The following is a 15,360-nucleotide window of genomic DNA, read 5'->3' on the forward strand; positions in this document are numbered from 1 at the left end:
ATCCCAGAGTGTCCCTATAATGGTTGTGATAAGGGATTGTGACAAGGTAGGTGATTAAACGACCTCACATCCTTCTGGGGAAACCCAGGCAACTTTGCAAAGTCAAAGGGACTTTGCTGAGCACCACTGGCCCAAGAGCCAGAAGCTTAAGAGTGCTGTACAGGGGGATTTTCCATTTGGCTTAAGCTGGAAAAGTAAACTAATTACGTGAATGAATGTTTCTGGCTGTGACAATATCAACCCTTGGGATGCATGTGGCCAGTGAACTATTAAGTACAGTATATCTTTAGCATCCCAGGAGGCAATAACTCACCTTATGTGGCAGCTAATCATTGCTACCTCAGCTCTGCCCGCTCAGTCCCTTTGAGTGGAGTTCCACCCACTCATAATCAGGCCATTCATGCTCAGTCATGCGTGGAACCTTCTCCAAACAGACACAGTGCAGCTAATCACCACCTCTGCTCCCACTTAGGCTGCCTGTGGAGGATGATTCAATTCTAAAATGGATCTGGGCAGCACAAGGACCCTGTCTTGCGCTCCCTCTCATTTCATGTGGCAGTCCCCACCTCTGATCATTCATCTGGGGCAGAGTGACCCTGTCACTGCACCTGCTACTTGCCGTGGCCTGCGCTGTGCCCTGCATTGGGCCAGTCTGAGAGCTGGAAAAATGCAATGCACAAAGGGGGTAGAGTTTTGTAGGCACTGAAGTGTCCTGTGAAAGCAGGTTGCACATGAAGAAATAGACTGTTTTCAAAGATCTGGCTTGAATTCGGGCTTTCATAGGTGGTACTTTGGGACTGTCAGGCAGATTGGCTCTAGGCTCAGAGCTGGAACTGCAGAGCCAGGGCTGATGCCATGCCAAGTCACCTGTCTGCCTCCACACCCCAGATCTCTGAGCTTCAGGCTGCTGCATGGTATTGCTATACCAGTGCCTGAAACAGACATGATGCTCCCAGAGAAAAGGAGAACTGATCTCCTCCAACAGCATTGTACCAATATTGTTTGTGCCTTATGGCTCAGGAGGGGTACAGATATTGTCACCAGAACATTAAATAAAATTTCCTTCTTTTGTATATTCAGGAACCTCTCTTCTTCCCTCTCCACAGACCAATATCTGAGCCTTGTTTTTATTTTGAGGGCTAGGAGGCATTTACTTTTTTAATCTTTTATTTTATTTTCTTTTATTTATTTTTCATATTTTATTTTAGGCTCGAGTAAAGTTTTTTTGCAGGACTGGCCATCCTGTCTCTGATGAGCAACAGTAGCTCAGCACCAAGGATCTATTTCTCAGTCTTTGGACCTTGACAGTGTTACCTGCAATTCCCAAATCTTGTGGGTGACAAGGATAGTAATGTCCTGGAGGAGGTAGTGAAATATTTTGATTTTTTTCAAAGTTTCTCTTATATGTTTTTGCTTCAGTGGTCTTCATTTTCCTTAGGCATGTCTATACAGAGAAAATCAGGAAAGTTGATTCAAATTAACTAAAGGCAGGAGTTTAAAGTGAATTAAGTAAATTGCATTAAACCTCTTGTTTCACAAGTAAAGTGGCCTTAATATGACTTAGCCTTGGAAGAGAAGTTAACCAAATCAAATCAGAGACACTTTAATTCTGACAGTTCCCACAAAGGGCTTTAATTAATGCAGTTTAACTAATCCACTTAAAAATTCAGATCAACTTTTCTGAGCAGATTCGTGTAAACAAGCTCTTACAACTGCTCTGCCTGAAATGATTGAGCTTGGTCGGGTAATTTTCCCTCGGAAAGTAAATCCATGCAAGACTGACTCTGGTAGAAGTCCCACTACAGAGGCTTGCACTTGAGTAACTCCAACTGGAAAAGTGGGATGAATATAATTCCAGAGTAGCTTAGCTCCTTGGAATGCCTACAAGGTCCAAGCTACTGTGTTTCCATACCATTACACACACACATAAATGAGGCTGCCTCATCAGTTTAGGAAAGAGATGACAGCACACAGCCCCATGTGCCCTCCTTGGTTATCATGAGGGTTTGGCTTCATTGGTGTGATCTGCATTGTGCTCCAACAAGTCCTTACACTGCAGCCAGGCAGCCTGAAACCCAGCAGGGATTTCTTTTTGGTGCTTTGAGACCTACATTAGCACAAAACTCATTTCCTTTCATTGCCTTTAGAATGGTAGAAATTAGGGCATGTAGTGATTTTGCCTTCTTTTTTTTTTTTAAGCATACCTTTTTTTTGGCCAGGTTCAATTCTGGCTGGGTCACAGCAAGAGGCATGAATTACAAACAACAAAAAACACAGATAGCATTGGACAAGGGGAAAAAAGAAAAAGCTGTTTCAGCCAAATCAGACGTTTAGTCAATTTGAAGTATATCTCATCAGTGTGCACATCAATCTGCCCCATTAAATACTGCGTCCTTTAATTCCCTCCTTTAATTCTTTCTGCCTTTATGAGCAATTCCCTTTGTAGCTGAAATGCCCAATGAAGGGAGTGCAGCCTCTTTTAGCAGGAATATGGATGTTTGACTTTCTCAATTAGCTGAAAGTCCTTCAGCGGGAGGTTCCCTGAGGCACATCGCATTCCTTGGCTGGTGACCCTCATTCCCTGTGCTGGTTTACCCTGGCAGAAACAGAAAAGAGCAGACTTTCCACCAGGGTTTCTTCACTTTTCCCAAAACTTGCCAGTCTGACAGCTTGAAACCTCATCTGCTTTTTTTTTGGAGGGGGGAATAATCTCAATATTCCAAAGTGCTGTTCTCACTGCACAGAGTCCCAGACCAGTCTGTGCTGTGCTCCCCCTTCCCTCACAACTCTCCTGGATCGTGTTTGATGGCCCCTGCATGCTGACAAGCTGCAATGCCTTGGTCTGGACCAGGGCAGACACCCTGACTGCAGTTATCAGAGCTCTCACTTTTCATCCTATTTATTAGGCTGCATCTTTGTGAAAGAGCTCCTCCAAAATAACTCAGGCAAATATAATGCTCCAGCAGCACTGTACACAAAATATTCACTGTGAAAAAAAAAATGTCAGCATCACCTTCACTGGATCAAAAAGTCGTGTCAGAGAAGATATCAAAGCATGAAAATCTGCTTGCATAAAAAAGCCAAAAGCCTGAAGCCATCCCAAACACCTTCAAACGATCCGGGAGTCGCACACGGAGCTGCTGCGCAGTGCGGATGGATCAAGGGGTAGCACGATTTCCAGCCAAACTGCTTCAGCTGCTGCCATCTTCTCCAGGAGCTGTTTTCAAACTATGCAAACTTTTCAAACTATGCAAACTTTAACTTTTTTTTTTTTTTTTTTTTTTTTTTTTTTTTTTTTTTTTTTTTTTTTTTTTTTTGGGAAAAAGCCTCTGCACAGTGTTGGAAATCTTGCTTGTTTCTAAGTCTCGGTGCCTGTCAGGTGCCTGACATTCCTTTATGTCAGCAAATCAGGATACATCATACCATCTGAGTAGAGATAAAAACTATGAGGGAAAATCTTCTGCACAGATTTTGCAGGTAGGGGAGCAGCTGGGTCTGGGGGTTGCTAATGGGGGCACAGGCATTCAGCTTAACGTTGTAGCCCTGGTGCCACCTGGGTAGGAGGAACCTGCAAGTCACTTAGTCTGATGGGGCTCTCATTTATTGGCACAATCACCTGCCACACAAAAAACCCTAAAAAAAAATTTTTTTTTCCCCCTAAAGAATTCACAATCTAACAGATAAGTTGCACTTCAGGCATCTTTAATAAACTTTCCCTTAGAACCAATTTGATTCACTTCATCTGAAGTGAAGGCTGGTGAGTCCAGCAGTGAAACAGCCTCTCTCATCAATCCTCCTGGAGGCTCTGCCCTCATAGAATAGACCTGGAAGGTTGTGGATGAAGTGAGAACCAGTTTGCTACACAGTCCTGCAGTTGATAACCAGGTTGAAAAAAAGGTCAATGAAACAGCAGTTTGCATTTTTGCAGTTGAATATTTGCATTCTGTCATTTTTCTTCCTTGGATATTAATGCAGGAGGATAATTTGTAGGAAAATGCAGGGGATCTGATCACACAGGCAGTCCAGATGTTTTGTGCACAGAGCACAGTGCCTGTGCAGGAGTCTTCCAGCAGCTGGAGTGAAAAGCATCTTCTGCTGCTCCATAATAAGGAGAACATCCTGTGTGTCCTCCTTGCACTATTTATCTGCTCTCAGTAGGAGCGTGAATTATCAGCCCTGTGCAAACACAAAGACTGAGACAGGGGACACAACTAACTTGTGCCACTTATGAGGGAGACAGCTGTCACCAGTCCTGCCCATCTGTTATTGCCGCTAAATCTTCTTCACCCAGTAAGACATTTGAGTGTGTTTCACCCTAAGAAAGTCCCAGTGTTTTCAGTTCTGGAGATTAGGAACAAAAAGCTAAATCTAATATTTCTACAAATCTGATTCTTCAATGCTGCTGGAAGGCAGAAAACACATTCATCACTGATATTGCATATTATTGGTGTTGGTGCATCATTTCTTGGGGATGAAGGTGCCTCCATTGCTGTGCCATGCACTATTTCAGTCCCTTCCTATTGTCCTTTGCACCTCCACAAACCTCGACACCTGCTTCTTTCACTGCTGCAAAGGACACAGATGAAGTAGCTTATGTACTTCTGAAATGGGGACTCAGCGTGTTTTTTCACAGTTTATCTTGTAGCCTGAAGGGCTCTGTCTCTTTGCACTTGCTGTTGGTTTTCCTGTCTTAGTGTGCCTTTGGTATCTCTCTGATCCTTTTGTATCTCTCCATGCTTATCTGTCTGTGCTGAGAGCTCCATTCTCTTTTGTATCAGTTTATTTTCTTCTGTGTAAGCACTCATTATAGTCTAATTTCCTCTTATTACTTTAAATTGCCCATCCCTCTATACCATGTTTTCAATGTATTTTATCTACAGTATCAATCTACTTCCATTTCTGTTATACCTGAGACTCTGAAAATTTCTTCAAATTAGTAAACTGGGGTTTTGCTTAGCTTTGCCATCATTTTGCAATTGGCTTTTTTGTAAAAAAGAAACAAGGCTGATAGTCTTCATAGCCTATATAACGTTGTATTTGATAAATCTCATATAACAGAATGTGGATTTTTGCACGTGTCAGTAATAGGAATAATATACCTGATAATCCCACTGCTGGTATCCTATCACCTATCCACCTATCCAGCACTGCTAGTCAACAGGAAAAGACAAAATGATGAGGACAGCCACACTGGTGGAAAGCCTAATTTTGAATTTCAGACCCTGAAGACCAAATTCTATTTGATGTTATTTATGAGATCTTATTATGTACCTTACAAATATACAGATTATGGCCAGTCATTAATGAAGACCAAACCTTTACATAATCCATGAGTAGTTGGGTGAATGGTGATACCTGGATTTTGGGGCAATTATATTTATTATTTTTCCATATGAATAAAGATGTTCCAGCAGTCCAATCTCAGACTGAGAACAGCATAAAAGATCCCTGTCATGAATAAAGCAAATATAAGCTGTTTCCAAACAGCCTTGAGTTTGGGATTACTCACTGAAAATTTTTAATAAGTGTGACTATGTTCAGAAATGTTAATGTCTGAATGTATGCACTTTCACAATTCATGCATGCACATTTAACTTATTTTTTTTTACAAGAACTTAATGAAAACACTTTCAGTGAGTAATCATCCTAAATAAAACCTCCTTATGGATGTCTATGTAGAGAAAAAAATAATTAATTGAATGAAATTTTGGGAAGCTGGCGGGAAGTCATGTCTGCAGAACCAGAAATTGTGCTGGTTCCAGGGCATAGCTATTGTGGAGGAAAATCTTTGTATTGATCTGATTAGGCAGTATATGTTTTTTTGTCAACCCGTTATCTTTTTTCTGGGTTTTCAAAAGCTTTAATTTAGATTTGAATGGGTGCTATTTTCAACCTGAAACAGATAATTTTGCTTGGAGGGTTTTTGTTTTGTTTCTAAAGAAAAAAGATAACTAGAGCTATAAAAGCAAAGAGGTAGAAACAGCCCAAACTTGAGGTGAGGTGAGACAGCTGCCTTCAGATCTCTACTTGATCAGAGAAATTTAAAACCAGCTCCTCCAAATGTGGATTATGGAGGAAATAATGCAAGTCTGTTCACTTTGGTGTGTGGCTTCCTCACTGGGTAATATTTCTGCTCCTGGCTGTCTTCCAGTGGATACTGAAGTCAGGAGCTGAGATGCAGAGAGCTGCACTCAAGAGGAGCTGCAGGCAGGTGTGAGGGAGTCCTCTGGGAGTGGGAAAATGGGAATGCAGAGCTCTGTTCTGGCTGAGGTCGGGAGGTCAGCCAGAGGGAGAGGAGAGTACAGAGTTCCCAAAGCAACTTCCACTGATTTTTCATGGTCCTTTATGGGGAAAGGCAAAGTACTTGCAAAAGCTTTAACAAAATATCACTGCTCCAGGTGAAACCAGCTCAGCTTTTGGCTTGCTCTCATTCACTGTATTCAACTCAAATTTCTGAATGCTTTAGCATCAAATTGGAACTGCCTTTGAAAATACACATCTGTCTTCAAACTTTTCTTTTCTGCTCCTGATTCCTCTCCCTCCATTCTGTGGTCATGCCTGGCTGTTTCCATGTTTTCTTTTGGCACTGTCCTATTGGTATTTTTTGAGCAACCTCAAAAGAAAAAGGAGATAAAGATGGAGCCCTGTGGAGACACCTACTCTAATCCATGACCAAGGCAGGGCTCCCTGTGTGTAGCCCAGCCAAATGGCTGAGTTACCACTTCCTTGGGAGCTTTAATCAAAACCTCCTCCTCCCCTACAGGGTGGGATAAGATGAACAAAAGGCTTGGATGCTGCTCAGGCAAGTGGGAGAGAATATTTCCTTCCAGTTCTCCAAGCTGTGGGGTAGGTGGGAGCCAGAAGCCCAACACACAAGCACCACAGGCACACTGGAGCTCTACAGCACAGCACCTGGGTGTGGCAGCTGCTCCCCAGGCAGCACCTGCTTTAGAGAAGGAGGTGGGGGATCAATACCAACCCCCTGGAAGGGCAGTGCCTGTTTCTTCTCCCCTTGGTTCTAGTCAAATACAGTCCCAATATCCCTTAGCTTTAGTCACTTTAAAGGGAGAGTGATCCTCCACCCTGATCCTCCACTCTGATCCTCCTGGTGGGTGACCTGCCACTGCCCCTTCCCACATCTCCTTGGGGAATGATAGGAGGGTTCACTCTGCACCTCAGATCTCTGCAGATCAGTGGACTGGGTGTGAAATCCTGTGAGAAGTTTTTTTTACCCTTCAGTTCCCTCAGATCTGGATAACTCTGGATAATGAATGCAGCATTTACGAGCTGGTGGAATGAAGCAGCATTCAGCTTAATTAGGGAGTTGATTATTCAGGGAAGAAATCACCATGTCAATCAGGTGTGTGGTCCAAAACATGATGTAGGAGAAGATGGGCAAAGACCTACCTGCAGACAGCAAGGCAAGTATCCTTGTGCTTCTTTTGGCAGCCTGACATGCCCAGATCCAGGCAAAGCTTTCCTCTGTGCTTGCACAGACCTCTGGAGTGGCTTTTTACAGCATTGTTTGTCAGCATTCAGGAGCTTCCTGCTCAGTCCCAAGTTAAGATTTACTGTTCATATTACAATATCATTTAAGCATCCTGCATTGGCTCAGCTGGGAGTCACCTGGGCCATAAAGATGATCCCAGAGTAAAGAGTAAAGTAAACTGAAAAGGTGAGGCTGAGTTTGTCTCCTTCTTGTGTGCATTAAGGAAATGAGGCTGTGGTATTTACCGTCTTCCAGCTGAGCAGTTGTGACCTTGGAGGCATTTCAGGTTGACAAGAACAGGAAAATTCCATTTCTTGCATGAGTCCAAATGGCAAGCAAAGCTCTGAAAGCTTATTGCCAAACATATATAGATTTTTTTCATATTTATGGATGCCCAGGTCTCTTTTCCTAGTGACTGAGTGTGTGAGAAAGCCTTAGGTAAGTTCTTTCTCTTTCCTCCACTTTACTTCCCCAGAAGGTAAATTGCTGATAGTAGTGGAATTTTTAGAATTATTAGTTAGCTACAAACAAATGGAAATATTAAGTATGAAACTCTCAGATATAAGGTTTTGGGGAGCCAGAGGCTCAGCCTCTATGTGGAAAACATCTGTATGATGGGATCCTAAGGCAGGACTAAATACTGGAGTATTTGAAATGAAGCATGTGTTCCCAGACTTCACCTCTCTATTTTCCTTTCAGGATTTTACTGTTTTTTTCAACATTGTAAGTTCTCTTTTTTCCTCCTAAAGCTCTTGTGCCTTTTGATTTTTCTTAATGGTTTTGTAAGAGCTTTCAGTGTTCTGACAATCTGTCATTTTTAGCAGCAGAGGTCAGTTTTTAGTCCCTGGCACATGCTTAAATTTTTGAAGATTTAAAGCTTATGAGAGCAGCCCTGATGCCAACAGTAGAAATACTCAAGTTCCCAAGTAAGGCATAAATTTAAGAGCCTCGTTGAATAGATTTAAATCTGGTATAATGTTACAGAAGTAGGACAAGTTGCCTGGATTTATACCGTGTGTTTGGAAGCAGAATCGAGACTTAGTCTTAATTTATTTCATTAGAAGCACCTCTAACACCTTAATAGATAGGTGCTCTGCTGTTAAGGAGGAATAAATGCAGTTAAGGAGGATTATTTGAACTTCTTATATACTGCATTTTTGAAGGTTTTCTGTCAGATACTGCAGTTGTAGTAGGAGTTGCAGAAAGCACCGTGTCCCCACGGTACATTACATGCAGCACTTTCCAGGGGCAGTAAATGTTCTGGCTTAATCAAAAAGATCACATTTCTTTCTATTACTACCTGCCCAGAGAAGCTAGAATAACTTTTGGCCAAGGAATACATTAGTTTAAATCTTAGATTTCAAAACGAAATTACACGCAAGTCTTGCAGATATTATTCATATGTGCCCCGTTTCTTCCAATCTCTTCCTTTTTCTCCTTCTAACTAGAATTTGTGTGAGAGCTGCAGTGCTGCCGGCAGTGCTGGCCCTGGCGGGAGCTCAGCGGGGGCAGGCGCCGCATCCAGGCGTCCCTTTTCCCAACCCATCCCTCTTCCCGTCAGAGATCGTTCAGCTCGACCATTCCTGGGAATTGTCTGCTCAGCCAGAGCTGCTCTTGCACTTCTTGCAAATCATCCTCAAGCAGCCACAGCTTTAGATTTAAATCACAATGCTCTGCTCTTTGCAAGGCTCCTGGAGAGGGTTCGGTGGGCATTTCAGGTTCTCCCCAGTCCAGTGGGTGCAGGAGGATCTTTTGGCAGTTTTGCATCTCCTTGCTGTGATGTGTGAGTGTCCCAGTTCGGAGAACTGGGATAACACTGGTACCCACCCTCTGCATGAGCCTGTCAGGAAGATTTATGAAGTGATATTTTCAAGGAGTAAAGCATTATTTAAGCCAGGTGTGATCTATTGATAACAAATGGGATAAACATAGGGTAGTTAAATATTTAAAGCGCGATCTTTGGAATGGGGACATCTGTGGCCTTTTCTATCTCCGCTAGTGGCTTCCTGCCTGTCCCTGGACAAGACACGTCTGTGTCCCTGACACTCCTCTCTCCCCAGATTTCATATAATGCATGTGTTTATCTGTGAACTCTTCTGGTGAACAGTGCTCTGATAGGTGCTGGTGGAAAGGCAGGTATAGCAGGGTCTGGGTGCTCCTAAGACACTCAGGATCCTCTTTGGATAGAAGATTTTATTCTAGTCTGAATCTAGGGTTGGAAAATTGCTCTTCCACCAGCCACCTTCAGTTTTATTTCTTTAAACTTTCTTGTTATTATCTATTCTCAATATTATATCCACAGTGTGACTTGAGTGCTAAGAGTTTAGAGTGTCACTGTATCATGGCTCTAGGAAACACCTGACCAAAGGCAGTGGGAGCTGTGGAAATGCAGTGGCTTGAGACAGAGAAGATGGCTGAGAATAGGTAGTTTATGCAGCTCTTCTGCTTTTAGACTCTGAAATGATGATTGGAAAGCAAACACACATTCCTGTAGCTTTATCAAAAAACTTTTTCACTTTTTAAGATAAACATGATGTTCACCTTTCTTCCTGTTCAGTGCATTTCACCTATTTCAGAGCTCAAGCCTACCTATGAATATAGCAAGGTTTCTGACCCTTTTGTATCATAGCAAATTATTAATAGATCAAAATTACTGCATATGTACCCCAGAATGGTTAATCCAAGAGAGTAACATGGATCATGGAGTGACATGTATTCAGTCAAACTGGGCAGTAGCCCAGACTCCAGCTATGAGGGTTCACTGTTTGACTCCTCCTGATTTATATGATTCCTGGTTATAGGTCTTGAGCTCTGTCACACCTGTAGTGGAACATCCAACTTGTCCATGTAAAATGTCCTCTTCCAGTTATTTACTCATGGAAGTATGTCCTTACAAGTACATCTTGGCTGTGATCCAGTGGCACACTCAGAACAGATATCTTTTATAAATCATGTCCAATGTACTCTCATGTATTCTTTGAAGCACCACCACATAGAGTACATTATGTCCTTGGATTCTTGGTACCAGCTTCTGACTCAACTGCAATGTGCATATTTTGTCATGGAGGACCTTTTTTCTGCAGTACTTAATGTTCGGTGAGAGTTTAATCAAGAAACATGAGTAATTGGCATTAACATCCACTTCTGAGCAAGAGAACAGCTTTGATAGCATCTATACTCATTAGACATTTCGTTCCAAACACTGTTCATTACAGTCAGCACTCTTCCTTTTGGCTTCTACTTTGTAAATACAGCAGAGATTCTGCTCAGCGCAGAAGCAGGCCTTGAACAAACACTCTGTGGTTACACAGAAGGAAGAAGTTTTCACTGTTGAAAAGAAACAAGCGGAACACTACAGTTACTTTAATAAAATTTCTAAGCAGTGTGCAACACAACAGAAAGACCTTCAATGACAGGACTCAGGATTTATTTGCTGTCTGCCTACCTGAAATGATAGTATTTATTTTGCTCACATTCTGAAATGAATCACGGAAAAAGCTCAAGCTTAGACTTGGGGGGGCTGATGAAAGTTTGTTGGAGCCATGATATGTAGTTAAGGGGCATCAGCCATGCCAGGAGTGAGATGAGAGGAAGGCAAACAACTCTCCATGCTTTGCACTTGCCTGCCTGTGTAAAAAACCTGAATAGAAGATGGATCAGCAGGTCTGCACCAGACCCCTTTTCCTCCTACCACTGGAATTAGTACAGGTGAGAGACATTTAATCACCTTACAGTCTCTGTTTACTTTTTAAATGCATCTTAAATACAGACATAGTTAATAGGCATTCCTCAACAGAGGAATTAGATTTCCTCTGTGCACTATGGAAATGAAGAACACTGTATTATGGTTACAATACCAGGGGGTAGAGTTTTGGTGTTGGATATTCTATACCATACACATCCATGATGGGGTCATGGTTTCAAAAGGAAAGACCAGGGGGTGGAATTGGGGAGGGGGGCCATCCTACCTGGCTCTCTAAGGGAAGGAGGTGTTGGGGGCAGCCAAGTTAATTTCCCTGGTGGTTGTCAAAACCAGCATAACAGGGTAATGCTGATTTTCAGGTAGCTTATAAAATAATGTTTTACTGTGGTACCTAAAATGGCCCTAAGGCAGAAGTTAGGAAATGTGTTCTGTGTCAATTCACCCTTACACTCTCTAATTAAATATGCACCCAAATCAAGTAGTACAAAGTCTCAAATTGTTTAATAAGTTGACTTGACTAATAGGTTTGTTTTGTTTTGTTTTAACAATTACCCTGAAAATGTAAGGCAACAGGAGCCCTGAATTTAGTTTCTGTCAGTAGAAACAGTCTGGGTATCTTGTTCTACTGTTCTATGATACTTTACACTTTCACAGCTTTAAAGCACTATTGAGGGAATATGCCACTTATTATTTCAAGTAATGGTAACTAAGCTCATGTTGAGTGAAGCACAAAAACATCAATTTCTCTATGTCAGTGTTTGAGAATAATGTGCCTATGCAAGGACTCTTGGATCCCAGTTGCCTGCTGTGACCATCTGACCCGAATTTTTACTCAATGCTGCATCCTGCAGGGTGATCTACAGTAGCCAAATAATTTTAAAGAGATTTAGGCCCATGGCTTCCTGGGGGTGGTATAGCCAAGAGCCAGAAAGTCTTAGCCACCACTTCTCATTTAAAGAACTGCCATTTGAGAACTGCCACCCTAGATATTATTTAACAATAATTTCATATAGGACTATTCTGGTTAGGCTCTTCATCTGGCACATAGCACTTAAACCCGTGAAACTTGGATTTGCTTGGTTTTGGCCAAAATCTAATTGCCCTGAGCTGAACATAAAATTTATCAGGATGAAGAATATAGTAGTTGGATGCCCTGGGACAACAGTTTCTCGTTCACCTTTTCCTAAACAGAATGTTTTCTTACCATCCTTACATTCTTCATGCTTGTATCAAGAAAAAGGTTTGGGTAACGTCAGTCCATCTTTCTCTCTGAGCTCAAGGCTGATCTGGGAGACAGGTTCAGCATAAGATAAACCTTCCCTCTGCTACATGCAGGTGAACAGATCTCACCTCTGATTCTTATTTGCTGCCCTCAGGCCATGCCATCTCATGCCACCTCAGGTGCCATGAGACATTTGTGGGATAACACTTGCAGTACAGACCCTCTTGATTCTGTTTTCCTGTTTCCCAGTAGAAGCACTGAAGAAATTATAGCCCACTGGACACGTACTTCTAGATGCTGATGGCCACAGTCCTTTCCTTTTACATGTTCCAAACATCACTTCTCTTCTTAAAAAGTAGTAAAATCTTAGTATTGTTACTACTGTTGCTGTCACTTCGTAGTAGCAGCAACAAAAGATGGGTTGTTCCTGCCAATCAACTTCCATTTCTCATCTCCTCTTTCTTTCATTTTCTTTACTACTCCCATGCTTTGTTTTCTTCTTTCCTAGAGAGTCAGAAGGACCTTATGCTGGAGTAACAACTGGCTCTCAGAAGAATTCCAAGAGTGTAGCTCTGATTCTTGCAGAACATGGAGAGAGAAGTCTGTCAAGGGGATACAAACTGAGGGAGTCGAGCAAAAGCAGGAGGGTGATACAGCCCTGATGGACCAGGAGAAACAATGAGCTCAAGGAAAGAGTGTGAAGGCAGAGCAAGGGGTAAATAATAGAGTTAAGAGCACAAATATGGGCAGGAAGAAACAACACAAGGCTTTAATGACAGAATTTTAGAGATATGATGAAAAGAGTTAAGGACCGTCAGTAAATAGATACACAATCTGAATGGTAATGGATCAGAAGTTTTAGCCTGTGAATGTTAAGGAGAGGAGGAAAACAGGCAGCAGAGAGTTTGGAGCAAACCAGTTAGCCAGAAGGGGCCTTGACTCAGCTTTTCAGACCTCAGAGGCTCACTGGAACAAGGTGGGTGATGAGAACAGGCTTTCTTGAGGGAATCCATGAGGTTTTCTGGATGGAAATTGCAAAGAGAAATCTTTGCACAGCAGATTTATATCACTGCTGGCTTCGCTCCTGGCTGGAAATGCAAGGCAAAGTGAAAATAAGTATTTATTTTCCTCCAGCAATCCTCAATCATTGGAATATTGAGTGAGTCTCTGAGTTTGGTAAAATCAATGCTGCTTGAGTCAAACTTGTCACTTACAGACAAAAGTGCAAGTATGCCAAAGAGAAACCAAGACTAGTAAAAAATAACACTCTTGACAATGACCTTTGAACCAAAGTGGATTTTGTTTTTGTTACACTTGTATCTCTTACACCTCCTAGAACCACGTTCACAGCAGTAGAGTGCACAGTAAGGTGTTTGAATAAATGACTTGATTTGTCAGAACTTCAGAGCACTTTCTTCCCATGAATGAAGTAGAAACATCAAGTTTCTTCCAAAACAAATTAATTAGTTGTGACACTTTTTATGACCCCATGTCTTTCACATGCCTCCTGTGACATCTTGGATTTTTTGGCTTGGTTTCCTAGTAGAGAAACTGTCAGTGACCGTAAGTCGGGTGTGTTCCAAGGATTTCATCACAGGATCTGGGAAAAAATAGCCCAAAACCATGCAGAATTTTCTTCTTTTTATGTGCTGAGGGGAATAACCTTAAGAAAAAAGAAATCCTCTATTTACTCATGGAGCTTATTCTCAGCAGAAAATGAAGTGAAGGATATCTGGTGTAGCTGAAACTAATTGCAATACAGTGCATCTTTCCAAGATTAAACAGTGGCTCATACTAAAAGAAGATAGTCTTAAATAGTTTGTGAAACCACAGTGTCTGCTGGTACTTTCCCTGAGTGTCATGGTGGATATTGAACTCTGACCATTTTAACTGACTAGGTCAGTATAGGCCATATATATATATATATATATATATATATATATATATATAATGTTGAATAGCTCCATTCTGGATAAAAGAACCAAATTTGAGAGATGGAGAAATACTGCTAACCAGCATGATAACCTTGTATAGCAGTGGACTTATGATAAATATGCTATAGATCTAGAAGTTCAGTCTGATACATAGTCTGGACCAAAGGATTCTCTTGCATTGTGATGATCTATTGTGTTGCCCAGCCAGCTGGAGTGGCATTAAAATGAATTATACCAAGCTCCTGGTTTGGAAATTGTCTAGTCCATTATGTTTTAAGTACAGATTTCTTAAAGGGCTGGAAGGACCTTGGAGAGAGAGAGAATGAATTGGAAACAAATTGTAACTGCGACATTCTGCCCTCTCTCCTCTCCTCTCCTTGCCATTTTTGGCAATTAGGGAGTTATTTCCTCTTTCCTGTCAAGGACTTGTAGGGCTTGAAAAAGGCTTTTCAGTCATTTGCCTTGTGATTTGCAGAAAGGTTTGTTTATCCTTCCATTCCTGCACAGCTATGTCTGTGCTTCCTTTTTCCTGATACACATCCTTTGCTTGTTTTCTGATGAGGTTTCATAAAGTCAACATGAGAGATGCACCAGTGGGCTGCCTGGGCTATATCCTTGATAATTTTCAACTCTTCCATGATGCCACAAACCACAATGTGCTGTATTATTCAACTAGGCTCTATGTTTACACCTTTCTGTTTATTCATAATAATCACATTTCTGCATGTTCTTGTTCTTCCAGCTGACTCATGTGTGAGAATGTCTCCAAGTGGTCAAACTCATTGTCAGGTCACTAGGCTAAGAAATTTTCTTTTATTTTCTCTTTCTTCTTTTTAATCTAACTAATTTTAAATACCCTACTGATTATATTGTACACTGTCAATTATGTAGCTACCACAGCTTCTGTTCTTCTGCTGCAACTAGAAAAGTATTCAGCACCACCAAAAACATTCAGGGTGCATTCTCTGGTAATAGCTCATACTTTCTTGATATCAGAGAGGAAGACAGTCTG

The sequence above is a fragment of the Sylvia atricapilla genome, chromosome 1 (genome assembly GCF_009819655.1).
Source record: "Sylvia atricapilla isolate bSylAtr1 chromosome 1, bSylAtr1.pri, whole genome shotgun sequence".
Lineage (NCBI taxonomy): Eukaryota > Metazoa > Chordata > Aves > Passeriformes > Sylviidae > Sylvia > Sylvia atricapilla.